We start from the raw sequence: 7,769 nt of genomic DNA on the forward strand, positions 1-7,769 counted from the left end.
ATGGGTTTAGCTTTGGTGATTTCATGGTCATAAACAGTAGCATAACTTGTAGTAGCAATGATCTTAAGGTTTCACGGTTATGTGGTGGTTTACGTGATGAAGCTTGATGGTGGTGGTTTCCTAAGGTGGAAGGTTGATTGAGACTTGAAGTGGTGGCGTTGTGGTGGATGATTGTGATGTTTGGTGATCGTAGAAAACGAGCAAGAGATGGTGTTTGTGGGGTTTGATCAATGAAGATGGCTCATGGTGGTTTTCGACTACATCAAGGAAATGACAATAACAACTAGCAGTCAAATTGATGATTTTTAGTGGGTTAATGAAGGTGTTTGAATCTCTATGTTTTTCCTTCGAATTATGTTATCAAAAGATTATATTGAAGTTATTAGATACATTCACAGCTGTCATGACTCAATTAACAGTTGTTTACTAGTTTGATTGGTACGATTCGAATAAAGCAATCAGAAGAGTATAAAACATAAAGACAATTGACTCTAACAGAATTCGTCTGCTTATGTGACTAATTGTGAGGATTCGTACCAGGTTGTAGTTAATAAATAATTTACATAATAGTTTGATGATGAGTTTTGGTTTTTAATTCTCGTAGCAATATTAGAGACAGCATCCAAAACTAATCCCAAGATGATAGTAACATGTAACAACTTTTGATATTTACTTGCATACTTTCGTTTAAAATAAGTATAATATTAATATTATTAATATAAATATTAATAATAATAGAAATATTAATATTACTAATACTACTAATAATAATAATAATAAAAATAATATAAGTAATAATAATATAATGATCACAAAATAAGGATTTTAATAATAATTAAAAATAATTCCAATAATACTTTTAATATTATTATTTATATTAATATTAATTATTATTAATGATAATAATAATACTAGTTATAATATAATAATTTATACATAACAAATTTTATATATTTTTATCTCATATTAGAATTAATAATATTAATTATACTAATATTGATATTAATAGTAATAATAAAAGTATTAATAACATTACTATAACAATTATATTTTCAACTTGCATTTAATATGTTAATATTACATATTATTAATTATGTATAATTTATTAGATATATATATATATATATATATATATATATATATATATATATAATATGTAATAGTGAAACTTTATATATGTATATATATTCTAATATACATATCATAATATTTATTTATAGAATTCATATTCATTTATATATATAGTTTTATTTTAACAATCTCTCTATTACTTTGTATATTATTTTACTTGTTCATTTCTAATGATTAAATTATATCTTATTATTTCAATTTATTATATATACTTTTGTTTACATATATTTATATACATATATACATATATACATTTATCTAAAATCAATTGTTCGTGAATCGTTGGGAATAGTCAAAGGGTATTTGATTACATGAATATAGTTTCAAAGCTTTCGAGACTTAATATTACAGACTTTGCTTATCGTGTCGGAATTATATAAAGATTAGAGTTTAAATTTGGTCGGAAATTTGTAGTGACCCGAACTTTTCCATGTTTATATATATATTAAATGAAATTGTTATTTACATGATTAAGTGTTTCCAACATGTTAAGCAATCAAACTTGTTAAGACTTGATTAATTGAAATAGGTTTCATATAGACAATTGACCACCCAAGTTGACCGGTGATTCACGAACGTTAAAACTTGTAAAAACTATACGATGACATATATATGGTTATATATATAGTTAACATGATTTTATTATAAGTATGTACCTCATTAGGTATTTTAACAATGAGTTATATACATAAAGATGAGACTATTAATTTAAGAAACTAGAAAACGATATATATAACGATTATCGTTATAACAACATCTTACTAGGTACATATGAATCATATTAAGATATTGATACACTTGGTTAATTATGTTAAATGATAAGTAAATATATTATTAAGTGTATTAACAATGAAATACATATGTAAAAATAAGACTACTAACTTAATGATTTCGAAACGAGACATATATGTAACGATTATCGTTGTAACGATATTTAACTGTATATATATCATACTAAGATATATTATATATCATAATATCATGATAATATAACAATTTAACATCTCATTTGTTATAATAAACAATGGGTTAACAACATTCAACAAGATCGTTAACCTAAAGGTTTCAAAACAACATTTACATGTAACGACTAACGATGACTTAACGACTCAGTTAAAATGTATATACATGTAGTGTTTTAATATGTATTCATACACTTTTGAAAGACTTCAAGACACTTATCAAAATACTTCTACTTAACAAAAATGCTTATAATTACATCCTCGTTCAGTTTCATCAACAATTCTACTCGTATGCACCCGTATTCGTACTCATACAATACACAGCTTTTAGATGTATGTACTATTGGTATATACACTCCAATGATCAGCTCTTAGCAGCCCATGTGAGTCACCTAACACATGTGGGAACCATCATTTGGCAACTAGCATGAAATATCTCATAAAATTACAAAAATATGAGTAATCATTCATGACTTATTTACATGAAAACAAAATTACATATCCTTTATATCTAATCCATACACCAACGACCAAAAACACCTACAAACACTTTCATTCTTCAATTTTATTCATCTAATTGATCTCTCTCAAGTTCTATCTTCAAGTTCTAAGTGTTCTTCATAAATTCCAAAAGTTCTAGTTTCATAAAATCAAGAATACTTCCAAGATTGCAAGTTTACTTCCAAGTTTTCTAAATCCATTTCAAGTAATCATCCAAGATCAAGAAACCTTTGTTACTTACAGTAGGTTATCTTTCTAATAATACAAGGTAATAATCATATTCAAACTTTAATTCAATTTCTATAACTATAACAATCTTATTTCGAGTGGAAATCTTACTTGAAATTGTTTTCATGTCATGATTCTGCTTCAAGAACTTTCAAGCCATCCAAGGATCCTTTGAAGCTAGATCTATTTTTCTCATTTCCAATAGTTTTATCCAAGGAACTTGAGGTAGTAATGATGTTCATAACATCATTCGATTCATACATATAAAGCTATCTTATTCGAAGGTTTAAACTTGTAATCACTAGAACATAGTTTAGTTAACTCTAAACTTGTTCGCAAATAAAAGTTAATCCTTCTAACTTGACTTTTAAAATCAACTAAACACATGTTCTATATCTATATGATATGCTAACTTAATGATTTAAAACCTGGAAACACGAAAAACACCGTAAAATCGGATTTACGCCGTCGTAGTAACACCGCGGGCTGTTTTGGGTTAGTTAATTAAAAACTATGATAAACTTTGATTTAAAAGTTGTTATTCTGGGAAAATAATTTTTATTATGAACATGAAACTATATCCAAAAATTATGGTTAAACTCAAAGTGGAAGTATGTTTTCTAAAATGGTCATCTAGACGTCGTTCTTTCGACTGAAATGACTACCTTTACAAAAATGACTTGTAACTTATTTTTCTGACTATAAAGCTATACTTTTTCTGTTTAGATTCATAAAATAGAATTCAATATGAAACCATAGCAATTTAATTCACTCAAAACGGATTTAAAATGAAGAAGTTATGGGTAAAACAAGATTGGATAATTTTTCTCATTTTAGCTACGTGAAAATTGGTAACAAATCTATTCCAACCATAACTTAATCAACTTGTATTGTATATTATGTAATCTTGAGATACCATAGACACGTATACAATGTTTCGACCTATCATGTCGACACATCTATATATATTTCGGAACAACCATAGACACTCTATATGTGAATGTTGGAGTTAGCTATACAGGGTTGAGGTTGATTCCAAAATATATATAGTTTGAGTTGTGATCAATACTGAGATACGTATACACTGGGTCGTGGATTAATTCAAGATAATATTTATCGATTTATTTCTGTACATCTAACTGTGGACAACTAGTTGTAGGTTACTAACGAGGACAGCTGACTTAATAAACTTAAAACATCAAAATATATTAAAAGTGTTGTAAATATATTTTGAACATACTTTGATATATATGTATATATTGTTATAGGTTCGTGAATCAACCAGTGGCCAAGTCTTACTTCCCGACGAAGTAAAAATCTGTGAAAGTGAGTTATAGTCCCACTTTTAAAATCTAATATTTTTGGGATGAGAATACATGCAGGTTTTATAAATGATTTACAAAATAGACACAAGTACGTGAAATTACATTCTATGGTTGAATTATCGAAATCGAATATGCTCCTTTTTATTAAGTCTGGTAATCTAAGAATTAGGGAACAGACACCCTAATTCACGCGAATCCTAAAGATAGATCTATTGGGCCTAACAAACCCCATCCAAAGTACCGGATGCTTTAGTACTTCGAAATTTATATCATATCCGAAGGGTGTCCCGAAATGATGGGGATATTCTTATATATGCATCTTGTTAATGTCGGTTACCAGGTGTTCACCATATGAATGATTTTTATCTCTATGTATGGGATGTGTATTGAAATATGAAATCTTGTGGTCTATTGTTACGATTTGATATATATAGGTTAAACCTATAACTCACCAACATTTTTGTTGACGTTTAAAGCATGTTTATTCTCAGGTGAATACTAAAAGCTTCCGCTGTTGCATACTAAAATAAGGACAAGATTTGGAGTCCATGTTTGTATGATATTGTGTAAAAACTGCATTCAAGAAACTGATTTCGATGTAACATATTTGTATTGTAAACCATTATGTAATGGTCGTGTGTAAACAGGATATTTTAGATTATCATTATTTGATAATCTACGTAAAGCTTTTTAAACCTTTATTTATGAAATAAAGGTTATGGTTTGTTTTAAAAATGAATGCAGTCTTTGAAAAACGTCTCATATAGAGGTCAAAACCTCGCAACGAAATCAATTAATATGGAACGTTTTTAATCAATAAGAACGGGACATTTCAGTTGGTATCCGAGCGTTGGTCTTAGAGAACCAGAAAATTTGCATTAGTGTGTCTTATCGAGTTTGTTAGGATGCATTCGTGAGTCTGGACTTCGACCATGTTTTCTTTAAAAATGATTGCTTAACATTTTTTTTGGAAACTATATATTATTAACATGTATATATTATATATATATATCCTGATCATTATTTGTCATAACATGCTCACAATCTTACAGCCCAATAAAAAGAACAACAGGCCTTCGGCCCAAACAAGAACACAAGCCCACGGTTCACAGTAGATGGAAGTGGATCTTCGGCCCAAGTAACACGGCCCAACAGCAAACCGGTTACAACTAAATCGAGTACCCCAGACCATTCATTTCAAAAGGAATACCAGTTTATAATCATGACTAATAAGCCGGTCCCAATTATTATGTTATATTAATTAGGATCCGTTCAATTTATACTTTAATATCATTAATCTTGAATAACATAATGGAAGTGGGGGACATAATAATAGTATCGATAATGCCCTCTTTGGTGAGTTTGATAGTGAGTTATGTGGGGCATTTATTTAGAAAACAGAAGCAAAAGAGAAGACGCTGTACTTCATGATAAACTTCGAATAAAACAGAAAAAAAATATAGCAGCTGTAGCTGTTAAGTTTGATACCGGAAGAATCACATCAGTGAATTTGGTGATGGTTCTAGCAGCAAAGAAAATACAGCATTAGCGAAGGGGACAGAAGCAGGTATATAGCAATATAAACAACGATTTGCAGATTTGGTTTGTTGGTTCTTACGGGTGTCCATTAGTAATTTAAGTTGGTGATTGTAGTTGCTTTGGTGACTAGAAGTACGACAACAATAGCAACACAGTATCGATGGTGATTGTGGTGTTAGTGATTTAATGTTTGTTTTTGATGAAAGAGATGAACCGAAGGTGGCAAGTTGTATCCATGGTGTTCTCAAAAAAAAATATAGAGAGGGAGTAGAGAGAGACAGGATGGAGAGGTGGTTATAGTTGAGCATGACACTTACAAAGGTGATCGAATGGTGTTTGGGTCGATTCAGGAGGCTGCAACTTCACAATAGCAGTCATGGGTCTTCGGTTGAAAACAGATATCAAGAATAAAGAATGGTGATTATCCATGGAGATGGGTTAAGGTGTTAGAAGGTGACGAGTTTGAAGTGATGGTGGTAGTTCGTATGATGGTTGCCGGAGGAGGTGGTGGTGACGATTTGATGAAGGTGTTGAGGATGGTGAGATAGTGATGGTTTTCGAGGTGGCCGTGGGGTGATGGAGTAATAGCAAATAGTTCGACCATGATAATCGTGTAGCGTAGTTTCTGCAAGTGGGCGATGGCAGCAGATTTTCGATGGTCACTTTGGTTGTCAGTATAGTAAGAGAAGAAGAAGAAATGTTTGGTTTCATTGTTATATATCAGTGCATACATGTATGTATCATTAGATATTAGATCGATAGATAATGATATACATAAAGATAGATAGAAATTGATAGATTGAGATAGGTAACAGAATTTATATTATAGCTGAATGGATTTCGAATATAGTACCAATCAGGTTCAGTAATTAAACAAAATTGATTGTGATGGTTAACCATTACATACTGTATCAGTATCATATATATATATATATATATATATATATATATATATATATATATATATATATATATATATATATATATATATATATATATATATATATATATATATATATATATATATATATATATATATATATATATATATATATATATATGTATGCAATATAACTATGTTTATTTATTTATCTGTTATATATTTATTATCTGTTATATATTTGTACCTGTGTTTCTAAAGTATATAATCAATTTTAACAATAAATATGTATATTAGTAATAATAATAGAAATAAAGGTTATATTTATAGTACTTATTATTAATTATAGAAATAGAAATACTAACAATATTAATTATAGAAATACTTATAATACTAATAAAAGTAAATATAATAACAATATAATGATATTAGTAATAACAAAAATGATAATTTTAATGATAATAATGACATTATTAATAACACTAATAATAATACTAATTACAATAATATTAGTAATAATAATATTACAATTTATACTTATATTCATTTTTGTAATAATATTGATAATACCCATATAGATTTTAATATTGAAAGTAATATTAATATTACTATAACAATTTTATTTTAAATTTATAATTAATTTTATTATATTATATATTAACATTACATGTTATTAATTATATGATGTATATAATAATAATAAATACAATAATAATTCTTACTGGCAATACTTAATAATAATAATAATAATTCTTAATTTCAAATGGTTAAATTCTATTATTTCCAATTGTTATAATTATTTACATTTATATATGCATACACACCTGTACATATTTATTTACAAATAATTGTTCGTGAATCGTAGGGAAATAGTCAGAGGTCAAATGATTCCATGAAATAGTTCAAACATTTTGAGTTTCATTTTAAAGTGACTTTGTTTATCGTGTCGAAAACATTCAAAGATTAAGTTTAAATTTGGTCGGAAATTTCCGGGTCACTACAGTACCTACCCGTTAAAGAAATTTCGTCCCAAAATTTGAGTGAGGTCATCATGGCTAACTATAAAAATGTTTTCATGACAAATATGAGTTGATAAATAGAGTTTTATCATCATTGAGTAATATGGATAAAACAATTTGATTATTCGAAGAGCATGAGTGAAGCTATTCACAAAAGAATGAAATGAGAAACAAAGATTTGTTT

This window comes from Rutidosis leptorrhynchoides, chromosome 4 (genome assembly GCF_046630445.1).
Source record: "Rutidosis leptorrhynchoides isolate AG116_Rl617_1_P2 chromosome 4, CSIRO_AGI_Rlap_v1, whole genome shotgun sequence".
NCBI classification, from domain to species: Eukaryota; Viridiplantae; Streptophyta; class Magnoliopsida; order Asterales; family Asteraceae; genus Rutidosis; species Rutidosis leptorrhynchoides.